The sequence below is a fragment of the Nicotiana tabacum genome, chromosome 1 (genome assembly GCF_000715075.1).
Source record: "Nicotiana tabacum cultivar K326 chromosome 1, ASM71507v2, whole genome shotgun sequence".
Classification (NCBI taxonomy): Eukaryota; Viridiplantae; Streptophyta; class Magnoliopsida; order Solanales; family Solanaceae; genus Nicotiana; species Nicotiana tabacum.
The window spans coordinates 182,646,458-182,663,094 of NC_134080.1; positions in this window are offsets into that span (position 1 = coordinate 182,646,458).

Sequence of the window (16,637 nt, forward strand, 5' to 3'; positions counted from 1 at the left end):
AAAAGGTAATATCTTCACCCTCTAATTGATTCTATCATTGAATTAATAGTTATAGACTCTAGTTCATGAGATATGATTTGATGAGTTTGATAGAAAAGCATGAACGGTTATAGGTTTGGTGTGTTGATTGTTGATTATTGGTTAAGGGTATTGTTTACCTTATGGGTGATAAAGAATGATGTTGATTATTGAGACTTTAGAATTTATTTAGGAGCAAGGGAATGGGTTATTGGTGTAGAAACACCATTAATAAAGACTATAAAGCTTTATGCCACCAAGTATTTGAGAAAATACCTAAGTGACCAAAACATGAGTATTATTGCTAATATGGAATCCCTTTGACTTGTATTGATATAGATTGAAGTTGAAAGGGTTGGCGAATGTTGTATTACGCTCAAGAACAGGAAGTTAAGGTACATGAGCCTAACTCTCTATGTTTGGGAATGTTAGTGATTCTCCCTACACTACGTTTCTTTTACGACATATCGATTGCCTCAGAAATATAGTTAAGCCTAGTTCCTTGAATAGTTGTAGAACTTCTATTCTCTAGCTTCATAACTCGTTCATGACTTTCATTCTGAACGTTGTGAGCTCAGTTCGTATTCAATATAGACTTGGGTTTGATTTCCCTAAGTCTCAGTATAGCTTACTTAGCATGTCATAAACAATTGAAGTTTCAATGTTCATAATCAGTTCAAGAATACATGTCTCATTCTAGTCCTATTCAGTATTCCAGTATTATGTAACTCAATATGATTCAGTATTCCAGTATTATGTACTCAGTGTGATCCAGTATTCCAGTATCATGTAACTCAGCGTGATTCATTATTTCACTATTATGTACTGCAGTATGATTCTCAATTCCTAATTTTAAGTCCCTGAATGTCGAACACTTGTATTTGGGCCTGAGGCCGCAGTTAATGTTTTATGCATCTTTGGGCCTGAGGCTGCAGTTTATACTTTATGCATCTTTGGGCATGAGGCTGCAGTTTATGCTTTATGCATTTTGGACATGAGGTCACAGTTATGTATACATATACTTGGGCCCGAGGCCGTAGTTGTGCATATATATATATATTGAGCCTGAGGCCGCAGTTTAATAATCAGATAAACAGGTTGTTCATCATTTTGAAGAGGGAGCATTCATAACCTTACTTCCTTTGTTCAGTTCAGTTATCAATTATTATTTCAGTTATCAGTTATCAGTTAACATTTTAGTTATTAGCTATCAGTTATCATTTCAATTACCAGTTATCAGTTCAGTTATCCGTTATCAGTCATCAGTTATCAGTTCAGTTTCAGTTTCAATAGTTATCATTTCAGTTATTAATTATCAATTCTTAGTTATCAGTTTAGTTTTAGTTTTAGCATTTATAATTCTTTCTTCTAGTTGCTTTACATACCAGTGCAATTCAAATGTACTGACGTCCCTTTTGCCCGGGGCCAGCATCTCACAATGCAGGTAATGATTTACAGGTTGACGATTCAGAGTGCTAGGACTCTCGTATCAACTGTTTGGTGATCCCCAGTTCTTTTGGGGCATTATCATTAAGTTACAGCCTTTCAGTATTTACAGATAGTTAGTGTTTTCAGTACTTCAATAGAGGCTTCATAGACTAGAGTAACAGTTAGACAGAGTCTCAAGTTTTTCATGTTAAGCCATATTTGCTACAAATACGTTTCAGAAATTGTATTAGTATTTCCGTACTTTGATTTGCATCATTCAGACTTTCAGTATATCATCATGTGTTAGTTTATATTCCGCATTCAATATATTATGATATCACATGTTGATTCAGCTAACCAGTTGGTTCGCTCGGTCACATGTAGTCAGGCACCGAGTGTCGTGTTACATCCAGGCCCAAGTTCGGGGCGTGACAAAGCTTGGTATCAGAGCGCTAGGTTCAAGAGTCCTAGAGAGTCTATGAAGTCGTGTCCAGTGGAGTTTCCTTTATATGTATGTGTCGGCCACTCATATAAATGGTTAACTACCAAGACATCCAGGATTGTCGCATTTTTTTCTACTCTAGATTGTGCCATAAAGCTTAGATCAAAAGGTAACCTTCTCTTCCTATCGAATTCCAAACGTATTGGATTCCCAAGCGACGTGCAGGAGAAAAGAAAGGTCCTAGAGTGGATAATTGCCTATTGGGGTATAATCATGGAGTACAGGTTGGCAAATATGAGACTTTAGAGGATGTTAAAAGTGGGATGTAATGGATAGTATTACAGATTAGAGCATAACCTTATCAGATTGTACAAAAGCAGTTATCATGTCTTATGGTTATCAGCTTTCCTCAGTTACCAGTTATACAGTCTTTCAGTTAGCAAGTTTATGGTTATTCAGTACGCCAATATTCAGTTATATGTTTACCAAATATCCAATTTTCAGTGTATCAAAATTCTAGGTAACTTGTGAGTATGCAGTGATGCATATTGGTTCTCAAAGAAAATGTAAGTAATAGTGATCATAGAGAAACCTTCGCATATATTAGGTCTGGATTAAAACCCAAGACTCATCGGACGGTACATGAAGTGATTTATCTGATGATGGTATACTCTAAAGGACAAGTTGGTGTATGGTAGTGTATTCATATGTGTTTTACCTCATTAAACAATCTCATTTCTAATTATTGGAATGGAGCCATAAGTTGGATGATGATAGTTCAGATGTTAGACCCTAACTATAGTTTTGGACAGAAAAGAGCCTAAGGGTAAAATTCCTAGGAGTCAGAAACATTTGTTATTACCAAAGATGTGATTTCGTACAACTCATGCAAATGACTAGAAGATATGATGTATGCAATGAGAACCAAGAGCAGCCAATAGTGAATTTTAGGAAATGATTTTAAGTTGTTTAGATTTATTCGAATCAGAATTAGAAAGTACCACGTTAGTGAATTGCTATAAGAAGCAGCAATTATTGTAAGATAAAGGATGTGACAATTCCCCTTAAGTTATATGACTAAGTGTTTACCCCGAATGTTTATAATCTGATATGATTTTGAAGTGTATAGAAAGTTTGGGGATTAGATATTCTAATTTTGTTTAAGACAAATGAAATTCCCCTAGGTGTGATCCATGTACATAGTTCAAAAAGAATGATAGTGTGCGGCAAAAGAATATGATCAGATGATGGGGGAAGTTAGGAGTAACCTTATGCTTCACTTTAGTTATTCAAAGCAGGAGAAGAAAATATGATGCTAGCATGTGGTTAGTGAAAGGATAGTAAGTAAGTTTTGAGTAGATACAGTGAATTAGCAATTTTAGCAGAGATAGTAGAGGTAAGACTTGATTCATTTAGTCAGGTTATCTCTAGTGAGTGGATGGCAATTCGAAATACCAAATGTATGTGTTACAACCCAAAGAGTTTAAGTTAAACCCGAAGTACAGTGGTAGTGGAAAAAAAATCAGCTAATAGTGAGAGAGCAGACTATAGAATAATAGCCTTTAAGAATTATCAAAGGTCTTCCCAAGATTGACCGTGAGAGCAGAGTTAAATTATTACGATTATGTATGATAGTTACGAAGACATAAGCTTTTCGTTTATGTAAATAATTTAGTTTTTCCTAGTAAGAAAGATTTCTCAGAGGTAAGTTGGGAGATGAGTCGTCATTAACATAAAGTGCAAAGAGTTGCAGAAGATAAAGAAAGTTGTTAGAATCCCAAAAAAGGAAGGATCCGCAAGTACAAGACATTTGGTCTAAGGGGTGATGTGAAAACCATCAGTAAGTCTAGATGGAGAATTGAAACTTGAATAGTTAGCATGGGATATAAAAAGAAAATTAGTTCGGTAATGAGGAAAAACTATATAATTACCACAGGGATTATGTCTAGCATGTGTAAGAAACACAAAGTGAGTAGAATCATCACCGAGCTTAGTTATTAATGATGAAGTGATCACAGAAATGCTATAAAAAATCATGCTCAGTTATGTATCACGAGGGTAGTGCCATCGCATGAGACTCTAATCTTTGGAGTATAGACTTAGCTCACAACAATTCTATAAGTGTTTTCAGGAAGTGTTTAAGAAGATAATCAAGTGTGGGAAGTATAACTCATGATCGAGGTAGATAAGACAACTCTGATGAAAGAAGTTAACCACTTAGCCTAGCTAGGAGTTCAATTTGCATACTCCAAAGATAGTAGAGTTGTTGTCTAGAATATGACTTGTCCCCCCATAGTAGGCAAAGTGAAGGAGAAATAGTTGATGATCCCTACTTGTTGTAGCTGAAAGAGGGGATTCACAGGCATAAAATGATAGCTTCGGAATATGGGGGAGATGATAGTGCTTTGAGGTACCATGACAGATTGTGTGTTCCAGACATAGATGGACTTAAAGAGGGAAGATCATGCTAGAAGCCCAGAATTTCAGGTATTCTATTTACTCAGGTACCACAAATATGTATCATGGTCTTAAGGAGATTTATTGGTGGAATGACATGAAAAAGAACATTGCAGACTTTATGGACAAGTATCCGAATTATCAGTAAGTAAAAAGTCGAGCAGCAGAAAGCCCAGTGTTTTATCACAGAATACACATATTTTGAGTGGAGATGGTAAATATGGGCCTTATAATAGGATTATCTTGCTCATTTTGAAAGCATGATTTTTATGGCCGAAGGTGTAGATGACCAATTGGTTGGTCCAAAGTTGGTGAATGGAAGTTGATGGGACCAAATTTGGTCTATCAGACTATAGAGAAAGTTAAGTTAATTCAACAGCGTTTGAAGATGGCTCAGGCCGCCAAAAGTCCTATTCGAATGTGCGGCATAGAGACCTAGAGTTTCATGTTGATGATTGGTTGTTTCTGAAAGTTTTGCCTATGAAAGGCGTTATGAGATTTGAAAAGAAAGGGAAGCATAGTCCCTGCTATGTTTGGCCATATAGAATCTTGTGAAGGATCGGTCAATTAGCTTATGAGTTGGAGTTACCACCAGAGTTAGCGGTGGTACAACTAGTATTTCACGTGTCATGTTATAACATTGAAGTTTCCAGCACTCAAATACTCATGTCAGTTCAGTACTCAGATACTCATGCCAGTTCAGTACTCAGATACTCATGTCAGCTCAATACCCAACTACTCATGTTAGTCCAATACTTAGACATTCATGCTAGCTTAGTACTATGATATTGATATTAGTTCAATACTCGAATATTCGTGCCAGTTTAATATCCATATATCCATGTTAGTTTAGTATTTACGTATCCATGGCAGACCAATATTCAGTCAATGTGGTGGTCATTCAGTTCACTATCTCAAAAGTTCAATAGTCATGTATTCATTCAGTTTAGTATGCAAGTATTTGTGACAGTTCATGTTTCCACCAGACCCATTTAAGGTCTAGAGTTAGCCGAAGTTACAGCCAGGACAATCATTCGAGGACGAATGATCCCAAGGGGGGATAATGTAACACCCCGTACATTTGGCTTAGGTATGAATGAGTTAAAGGAGTAGTAAGGTTATATTTTTAATATGTGAAGTCTCATCGGGACGATTATGGGTGAAAATAGTTGTTTCAAAATCAAGATGGAAAGTGAGGTGCATAAGATTTAACAAAATCGACTAAGTTTGCAGAAGGTCCGTGTTCCAGTAGATTTTAGTGAAAATGTGTAAGAAATTTGGGAACACGCAAAGCATGAAAGCTGTAGGCCTTTGAAATAGCTTTCCAACTATATATTGTGGAGCCCAAACGCAGATCTGTGCAAAATGTTATGGCCATTTTACAGAATAGTGTGTAACCACCACGGTCCTGCCGCATTTTACCGTGACCGCGGTGATGAGGCAGTGTCCCAAAGATTTACCACGGTCGGGACCACGGTCGCACCAACTGGGACGTGATGGCCAACTTGGGAAGTCATTTTTTTAGCCCTATTTCGTCCCCCACAGCCCCAAAACATAAAAACTTGCTCTAGGAAGGGAAGCTCTCAGAAACCTAACTCCTTAAAGGTCCCTCCACCATCAAAGGTAAGTTCTAATGGTGATTCTAAGTTAATTTCAATGTCCCAACACCTTATTAACATGGGTAAACCCTCCATATCATTAGATATTCGATTGGGACATCGTTGTTGAGAGAAGAAACCCTAGAACTCGAATTCAAGAAGATTGAACGTCAAAAAGGTAATATCTTCACCCTCTAATTGATTCTATCATTGAATTAATGGTTATAGACTCTAGTTCATGAGATATGAGTTGATGAGTTTGATATAAAAGCATGAACAGTTATAGGTTTGGTGTGTTGATTGTTGATTATTGGTTAAGGGTATTGTTTACCTTATGGGTGATAAAGAATGATGTTGATTATAACCATTTGAGACTTTAGAATTTATTTAGGAGCAAGAGAATGGGTTATTGGGTGTAGAAACACCATTAATAAAGACTATCAAGCTTTATGCCACCAAGTATTTGAGAAAATGCCTAAGTGACCAAAACATGAGTATTATTGTTAATATGGAATCCCTTTGACTTGTATTGATATAGTTTGAAGTTGAAAGGGTTGGCGAATGTTGTATTACGCTCAAGAGCATGAAGTTAAGGTATGTGAGACTAACTCTCTATGTTTGGGAATTTTAATGATTCTCCCTACACTACGTTTCTTTTATGACGTTACCAATTGCCTCAGAAATATAGTTAAGCTTAGTTCCTTGAATAGTTGTAGAACTTCTATTCTCTAGCTTCATAACTCGTTCATGACTTTCATTCTGAACGTTGTGAGCTCAGTTCATATTCAATATAGACTTGGGTTTGATGTCCCTAAGTCTTAGTATATCTTACTCAGCATATCATAAACAGTTGAAGTTTCAGTGTTCATAATCAGTTCAAGAATACATGTCTCATTCTAGTCCTATTTAGTATTCCAGTATTATGTAACTCAGTATGATTCAGTATTCCAGTATTATGTACTCAGTGTGATCCAGTATTCCAATATCATGTAACTCAGCGTGATTTAGTATTTCACTATTGTGTACTGCAGTATGATTCTCAATTCCTAATTTTAAATCCCTGAATGTCGAACACCTGTATTTGGGACTGAGGTCGTAGTTAATGCTTTATGCATCTTTGGGCCTGAGGCTGCAGTTTATGCTTTATGCATTTTGGACCTGAGTTCGCAGTTATATATACATATACTTGGGCCTGAGGCTGCAGTCACACACATATATATATATATATATATATATATATATATATATATATATATATATATTGGGTGAGAATGAGACAAGTGCAGATAAACATGTTGTTCATCATTCAGAAGAGAGAGTATTCATAACCTTACTTCCTTTGTGAAGTTCAGTTATCAGTTATCATTTCAATTATCAGTTATCAGTTAACATTTCAATTATTAGCTATCAGTTATCATTTCAGTTACTAGTTATCAGTTCAGTTATCTGTTATCAGTCATCAGTTATCATTTCAGTTTCAGTTTCAATAGTTATCATTTCATTTATCAATTATCAATTCTTAGTTATCAGTTTAGTTTCAGTTTCAGCATTTATAATTCTTTCTTCCTGTTGCTTTACATACCAGAGAAATTCAAATGTACTGACGTCCCTTTTGCCCGAGGCCTGCATCTCACAATGCAGGTAGTGATTTACAGGTTGACAATTCAGAGCGCTAGAACTCTCGTATCAGTTGTTTGGTGATCCCCAGTTCTTTCGGGGAATTATCATTGCTTTACAGCCTTTCAGTATTTACAGATAGTTAGTGTTTTCAGTACTTCAATAGAGGCTTCAAAGACTACAGTAACAGTTAGATAGAGTCTCAAGTTTTTCATGTTAAGCCATATTTGCTACAAATATGTTTCAGAAATTGTATTAGTATTTCCATACTTTAATTTGTATCATTCAGACTTTCAGTATATTAGCATGTGTTGGTTTATCTTCCGCATTCAATATGTTATGATATCACATGTTAATTCAGCCAGCCAGTTGGTTCGCTCGGTCACATATAGTCAGGCACCGGGTGCCGTGTTACGTCTAGACCCAGGTTCGGGGCGTGACAAATAGCATAAGTGATTTATAGTTTTGCTAACAACTCACAAATATTCCGAGTGGAAACTGGGGCAGAAAATTTTATTTGTTTTGTTTTTTTGATTGCAGGAACCCACCTGGAGAACGAGGAAATTCATTTTAGAATTATTTCAAATTTCAAGTCAGTTGCAGGCACCCACCTATAGAACGATGAAATTTATTTCGGAATTATTTCAAGTTTCAAGTTTGTAGCAGGCTCCCACCTAGAGAACAAGAGAAGTCATTTCATAATTCAATTCAAGTTAGAAGTAGCATAAGCTCGCGGCAAGAATGTGAGTCGATAGTCTGAGATGACCAACAGAAGTAGTCTCAATCCAGAATTAAAAAAAAAGGTGAATCCAAAATGCAGAAGCATAGAAAGATGTGAGCTGCTCAAGACGTGGCTGAAGTCACGAGTACGGCGTGTCTGGTTTTGATCCGAAGAAGCCATGGAAGAGTGAATCAGCAGCTGCAGTTAGCAAGAATCAAGGTCCAAATCAAAGTCTGCATGAAGAACCATTCAAGACTCAAGATCAAGCTTCAGAAGACTTTTAAATAGGAATCTTGTAACTCATAGCTGACAAGCTTAGTTAGTCTTTTTCATTTTTTATTTTGATGTAATAACGTGACCGCGGACCGGAACCTCGACGGAATGGAACATCACTCGACTTTCTCTCCTCATCTTATCACACTCCATCGCTTCATTCACTTCTGAACTACACGTGACATGATTCCTTTATAGCCAAGGATATGTAGGCAGCACAGATACAAGGGCACGGTCACAATCTTTTATCCATCTTTCTTCTCTTTTGAGTAAGTATCGGGTCAGAAATTAATTACATCACTTACTTATTTCTTTTTTCAAAACACTTCGTGTTTCCAAACAAAGAGGGGCAGTTGTAGACACGTAATTTTTGCCTGTCACATTTTTAAGCTATTTTTGGTGTTTAACATATTTATTTGACTTAACTTTAATTTTTATGGAGTTTTTAGTCAATTTTTACTTCAAATTACAATTTAAAAATACAAAAATATTTTTTATCTTTAGTTGAAGGTCAATTAGTATATTTATGTTTATAGTATTTTAATTTTACCATGATTTTAGCCTATTTTCTCTACTTTTTACTTTATTATAACGTTTGAAAATACAAAAATAGTTTCACTTTTAGTATTTAGTTTTATTTTAGTAGTTTATTTTTAATTAGGAGTGTTTTTTATATTTTTATAAATACATTATTTTATTTAGTCTTCTTAGCCAAAATTTAAACCCAAAAAAACATAGACCCAGCCCAATTTTAAGCCCATATTTAGACGGCCCAATACCCTTTAAAGCCTAATAACTATCTCCTAAAACTAAGGTCAGCCTGGAGCCCTAATCTTGAAAGGGAGAGATCAGTTGTTTTCCCCCATTTCCCCACATCTCCATCCGCCTCACTCATCTCTCGAACCACCAATAGCTTTCGGAAACAAGCAGTAGTGGCACGCCATCAGGAGCGGCCACCTTCAACAAAAACACCAGCAACTCTCTCATCTCCTCTAACCTACAGCTGCCGGACCCCCTTCTCCATGTTATCACCACCAGATTCTAGCCTTCTTCTGCCTAGAACACCTAGCTCCTCCACTTCCAAGCCAAAACAGACCAGCCACAACCCCTCAATTTTTAAAAACTAACAACGCCTCTTAGAAAAAAAGGGAATGGAAACACACACACACACTAAAAAGAAGAATGAAAGAGACCTGAAATTGGTACCTAAAACAGTCCCTATAACCTACATAAAACCAGCTCTATTTTATCTCAAAACAACCCCCGTAATTTCTGAAAATCAGCCAAAAACACAGCTTAAGCTTTTCCAAAATGTAGCAGAAAAACAACCACAAAATCCATAGTGTGAACTCCATTTTCCTTCGAGTTTTAGTTGCATTCGAATAACAACGTTCAATGCGTCGAGGTCACTGTTGCAAAGTTCAATTAATATCACGTTGTAGTCAATTTGATTTGAATTTTTACGTTTGGAGCATATTCAGCAAAAGGTCCATTTCTTTCCTCATTTCAATCATTATTTTAGCAATTTTAGTTTTACTTCTGCTATTTTTGTTTGTGAAAAAATGTATGTTAAGCTCTTTGCTGGGTAATTTTATATGACTCTTTTGAAATATTAGAGTGTCGACTTGATAAGTTTGCTCACCTTGTTGGAAGTTTGCTGGACAAGTTTTGGGTTAAAGACACCATATCTTGCTTGGGTATTTTTTTTAGATCGTAAATTTGCTTCAAATTATGTGGGAGTTGGTAATATCATTTACTAGAAGTTGTTTCATAGACTTGAAATCGTCTTATTCCTACTTCTCATATTCACTTGGACTGTTTAACAAATTGGACCTGGACAAAGTTGGGCCGTATAATAACTCACATGAAACATACAATTATTACAACCTTCCATTCTGTCATGCTTCTGATTCTCACAAATGGGGTGTCCTTGGTGAAGTTTTGGGTAGAAATGAGCTTATTTATAGTCAAATTGACATAAGGTTTCAAAATATGGGAGAGAGAACGTTGCAATTTGTGATTCTATTTTGTTCAAAATTTGAATAAGTTAAATAACTCGTGAACACTGCTAATATACTTTTAGGCACACATTTAATCTATTATCATGATTGTGTACACGTTCACGTGACATAATTATGATTTCCAAATTAAATCCAGGTATGCGTTCGTGCAACTTCGGCCAAATAATCTTATATTAACAAAGCTTTATTAATTGTGTACACGTACGCATGACATGATTCATGAAGCGTCGAACGAAATGAGTACACGTACGCGTGACTCGTTTCAGGATAATTTCTTAATTACGAGCGGTAAAGTTAAAATGTACACAGGTTCTAAAATGAGTAATTAAACAATTTAATTAAGCCAGGTATGTTTAAAGTGACCGTGCTAAAATCGCAGAATTCGGGAATGCCTAACACCTTATCCCGGGTTAACAGAATTCCTTACCTGGTCTTCTAGTTTTGCGGACTTTAAAACAGAGTCAAATTTTCTCGATTTGGGATTTAAAATAAACTGGTGACTTGGGACACCATAAATTATCCCAAGTGGCAACTCTGAATCTAGTAAATAATCTCATTTCGATTATTGTCATTTTAATTGGAAAAACTCCCATATCCCCTCAGGAAAAAGGAGGTGTGACATCAACCATCTATTGTTGATTTACCTTAATTTTGGTCTATAATCTGCTACTTATCACTTGAAACCTCTTATGTAATATATTGTCACTAGGGCTCATGTCTCGTTAGGGAACATCTAAAGTTATTTGCCTGATCCACCTAGGGGAGATACTATACTTCAATAACTGTATTTCTTGGTATCCCAATGTGATTCACCTCATGGGGGTATTCTAATCCTGTGCAATTCATGAAATCCCTTTTCTTTGAATCATTAACCAATCAAAGGCCTTAACGTTATCCTCTTATCTATCACAATTACACCATTATTCTACTAGCAGGGCAATATTTCATCTCTTTAAATTGCTCATAGTCTCAGACTCCTCTGAGTTCATTCAGGCTATACTGCGCTTTCTATAACTTACGGAATTCATCAACCCTCTTGTTTTGATGGACTTAATCCCGAGGTCTTGCCTATTCTCATCACCTTCTCGCCCAGATTTTTCTTATTCTTACTCTTGTCTACCTAAACATTATCACTCTATCATACTTTAGTTTGCGACCTACCCATATCTATTTATACTACTCACAACCATCCTTTACCTTGCTAGCACCATAGATTTCCTTATATCACTTTGGAACCTCAAGCAAGACATCACACTGTCTCTATCTCTTCTTTACTCTCTTAACTAGACATCTCGATACCTGGAAACTATAGGGTTGAAGATATGCTACTGACGACACTAGCATCATTTTTGGATACTGAATCACAGCTCTTCTAGTCCTCTACCTAAAATATGGACTATTCACAACCTTTTGCACTTGAGTATCTCGTACCTTATTCACCTTTACCTTTCTTATCTTTAAATAACGCATTGTATCTTCTATCACCTTCATAACCTCCCTTCCACATAGGTGGAATTCACATCCACACCTTAAAGACTTACTATAATTCTTGCACCTCTGATGCACACATAATCTGGCAGGAGCTTCACACTAACTTCTTATGAGGCTGGTACTCTTCTAACTAGCTTTATCGTAGAGCTGTTATAGAATATGACTACCTTACTATCTCTCTTGTACCTCTGATATGAAGAGTAATTTTACAATGTTCTGAATTATGATTTTTATACTCATCGGGGTCTGATAACCAGACCCCTAATTCACTTAGCTGATGTAGCTCTTTGTTTCTTCTTCTATCTCAGCCTTTAAGTAGGCTTACGCTATCTTCTGATCTGCGGCTCAGGGTATTAGTTATTACTTTATCCCCCCGTGGATGCTATGGAACATCCAGGATATAACCTTCTAGCAATTCAAGCTTTTGTATGTCACGTAGACTCAATTCTTTCTTTCAACTTATACTGAAGTCTCCTATAGCTGTATCATTATTAACATATATGCCGCATATATAACACTATGAAATCTTAAGTGTGTTCATAACGTAACTAACTCTGGGTCATAGATCGAATAATTCCTTTCGTGCCTTCTTGAGGTTAAGTGACGGTGATGGGTTTGATTATGGTCAGCTATTATGATAAGAGAGGTTGTTATGGGCATATATGTGATGTGTCATGTCGTGTGGTTGTATCCTGTGTGGGTAGGCATAAGTTTTCGCAATTGGTTGAGGCTAATACTGTGTGTTGATGTAGGAATCAGACATTTTGGAAATGATCGAGAGGTGAGAAATTTGGTTCTAAGATTATCAGCATGGGTGGAAGGAATAATTTTCAGTTAGGATAGTGTCGTCGGGCCTATGTGGATTGTGGGTGACGTGGGATCACATGTGGGTGTATGTATGATAGCTTACTCAGTGATTTGATGACTTCAGAATGGTTCTTGGCACGTTCAAGGATGAACGTTAGTTTACAAGGGGGAGGATGTAACGACCCGGCCGATTGTTTTAAGAATTGGCGTCCTGTTCGGTGACTTAAGGTCTGGAGCAACTTCGTATTATATGTTATGACTTGTGTGTGTGGCTGAGTTCAGTTTTCGGATGATTCAAGGTCAATTTGGAAGAATGATTCTTGTTTTAGAAGCTTAAGCAGTAAGAGTTGACCGGAATTTGACTTTTGTGCAGACGACTTCGAAATGGAGTTTTGATGATTCCAATAGCTTCGTATGGTGATTTGGACTTAGGCGTGCATCCGAATTTGGAGGTCCGTAGGATAATTTGAATCATTTCGGCGAAAATTGGAAAGTTGAAGTTTTAGAAGTTAAGAGGTTTGATGAGACTTGACTTTGGTGATATCAGGGTCGGTATGCAATTTCGAGAGTTGGATTAGCTTTGTTATGTCATTTGGAACTTGCATGAAAAATTTGACATCATTTCGGGTTTATGTGACATGTTTCGGCATGAGTTTTTAAAGTTGGAAGATTTAAAAGTTCATAAGTTCGATACGAGGTGCGATTCATAGTTTCTACGTTACTTGATGTGATTTAAGGCCTCGAGTAGGTTCGCGATGTGTCACGACCCTAAAACGAACCCGATCGTGATGGCGCCTATCGTGAAACTAGGCCAGCCGACACAAACCCCAAAACCAACCAAACATTTATAATAAGTCATTTAAAACCATTAATTAGCTAAAATCCCATAGAATAAGGTAGAATAAACAGTGCGGAAACAAAACACAGCCCAACATCCGGGTGTCACCAGTCATGAGCAACTACAACTCATCTAGGAATAAGAAAAGACAACATAGTCTGAAAACAAATACTAAAACAAAGCTAAATAGGATGGGAAGGAGAAGCGCTGGGCTGTGAACGCTAAGCAGCTACCTAGTCGACTCAGGAGACCTGCTGGAAAGCTGATCAACACTCGCTATCGTGACCCGAGACTCCTTGATCTGCACACAGGGTGCAAGGAGTAATGTGAGTACGCCAACTCAATAAGTAATAAAAGTAAAGGCAGCTGAGTAGTAAGAAAACATGTAAACCACAGCATAACGCTACAACAAACAGTATAAGTCCAAAACAATGCGGTAAACCAATAAATTCGTAAAAACATCTCAGCTCAGTAAAACCTTTTTAAAAAATCTTTCAATAGTTTCAAACTAGTGATGAAAACAGTGAGAAAAGAATAGAAACGTAAACAGCTCTCGGGCAAAATATCAATAGAACCAGCCCCTCCGGCTATCTCACAATCACTCGTAATTAGCCCATCGGGCAATAACATGAAACAACGACAGCCCCTCGGGCAATATCACATCTCACACTGGGTACCCGCGCTCACTGGGGGTGTTCAGACTACGGAGGGGCTCCTACAGCCCAAGCGCTAAAACAAACCATCTCGTGGCATAATCAAACTGGCCCTCGGCCTCATAACAAGTTACCCTTGGCATAACAAATCAGGCCCTCGGCATCAAAATCATGAATCAGTACAACTTGCTTCGGCACATAGCCCGATCCTATAATATCCTCACACCACATGCCCTCGGCCTCACTCAGTCAGCAATCTCTCAAGCCACTCGAGAAACAGTAAAACATGATGTTTAACCCAAAATATCATTTAAACATCAAAACGGAGTAAATATGCCTGAGTTATGAAAACAGTAGAATGCAGAATGACTGAATACAAAGATGAAGTCAAAACAGTGAGGAATAGTAGTAAAAATCCCATAAGGGTCCAAAACAATTGGCACGAGGCCCAAATATGGCATTCGGCCCAAAATATGGTAATACTTTTCAAAACACAATGATATCAAACAGTTTTCAATCAAATACGCGACTTAATAGTCATACGAGACCGACTAGGTCACAATCCCAATGGTGCACGACCCCACGCCGGTCATCTAGCACGTGTGTCACCTCAAAATAGCACAACAATGTAAAATACGGGGTTTCATACCCTCAGGACAACATCTACAATCATTACTTACCTCAATCCGGTCCAAACTCTAGCCCGCGATTCCTTTGCCTCTCGACTCGGCCTCTGGATGCTCCAAATCTAGCCATAAATAGATTCATACCATCAAAATATGCTAAGGGAACAAAACCCACTCGAAAATAACCAATTTACATCAAAAATGCCGAAATTGGTCAAACCAGAACCCCAGTCCCACGTCTCGGATTCTGATAAACTAGAATCCTTACACTCTCACGAGTTCATACATACCAAATACATCAAAATGAGACCACAAACGACCCCTAAAATCCCTAGATCAAGGTCTCTAATTCCAAGCCCTATCTCTCTAATGTTAATCCTTAATTTCCATAAATTTCAAGCCTAATCAGTGAAATAACACCATAAAAACGAGTTTTAGTTCCAAGAATCTTACCTCCATGAATTTCCCTTGAATTCCCTCTTCAAAATCTCCCAAAAAGCTCCAATCCCGGATAAAAATGGTGGAAACAACTCAAATTTCGTGAAGGCCATTATTTATATGCTCTGCCCCAGTAATACCGCATCTGCGGTCAAAACTCTCGCACCTGCGGAAATCACTTATCCACCCCAAGTCTCCACATTTGCGGCTCCAGTCCTTTTCCACTTTGGCTGCATTTGCGACGCCTTTTCCGCTTTTGCGAGCCCTCACCTACGGTTCCATATCCGCAGGTGCGGTTATGACAGGAACTTTAGCAGCTGAAACATGTTCAAACTCAACTCCAATATTTCCGACAACCTCTAGAAATCATCCCGAGGCCCCCGGGACCTCAATCAAAAGTACAAACAAGTCACATACAACTATTCAAACTTGTAACAACCTTCGGAACACTCAAAACAACGTCGGAACACCAAATCATCATCGGATTCAAGCCTAAGAAGTTCCAAAACTTCCAAATTTCGGCTTTCGATCAAAAAGTCTATCCAACCTCATTCGAATGACCTGAAATTTTGCACACACGCCCCAAATGACACAACGGTCCTACTCCAACTTCCGAAATCCTATTCCGACCCCTATATCAAAATCTCCGCTGCCAATCGGAAAACGCCAAAATTCCAATTTCAGCAATTCAAGCCTAAATATCTATTCTAGACCTCCAAAACATATTCCGATCATGCTCCCAAGTCCCAAATCACCTCACAAGCTATCCGAATCATAAAAACTAAATTCCTAGATCATTTACTCACAAGTCAACTTTCGATTAACTTTTCCAACTAAAAGGCCAACTTAAGAGACTAAATGTCCCAGTTCTTTACAAAACCACTCCGAACACAAACTAACCAATGCGATGCAATGAAATACAGCTGAACAACATATAAAGAAGCAGAAATGGGAGAAACGAAGCGGTAACTCATGAAACGACTGGCTGGGTCATTACACGATGTGTTATGGAACTTATTGTTATATTTGAATGGTGTCCCGACTGGCTCGAATGAGTTTGGATGTGTTTTGGATCGTTTTGGAAATTTTGTTAAGGCTGGTTTTGGCAGTCACTGATGCCATCGCACATGTGATGTATTTGGTCGTAGGTGTGCAACCGCATAGGCGAAGTAGTGGTTGCAGAAGCGAATTGGCAGGATCAGGGCAGTG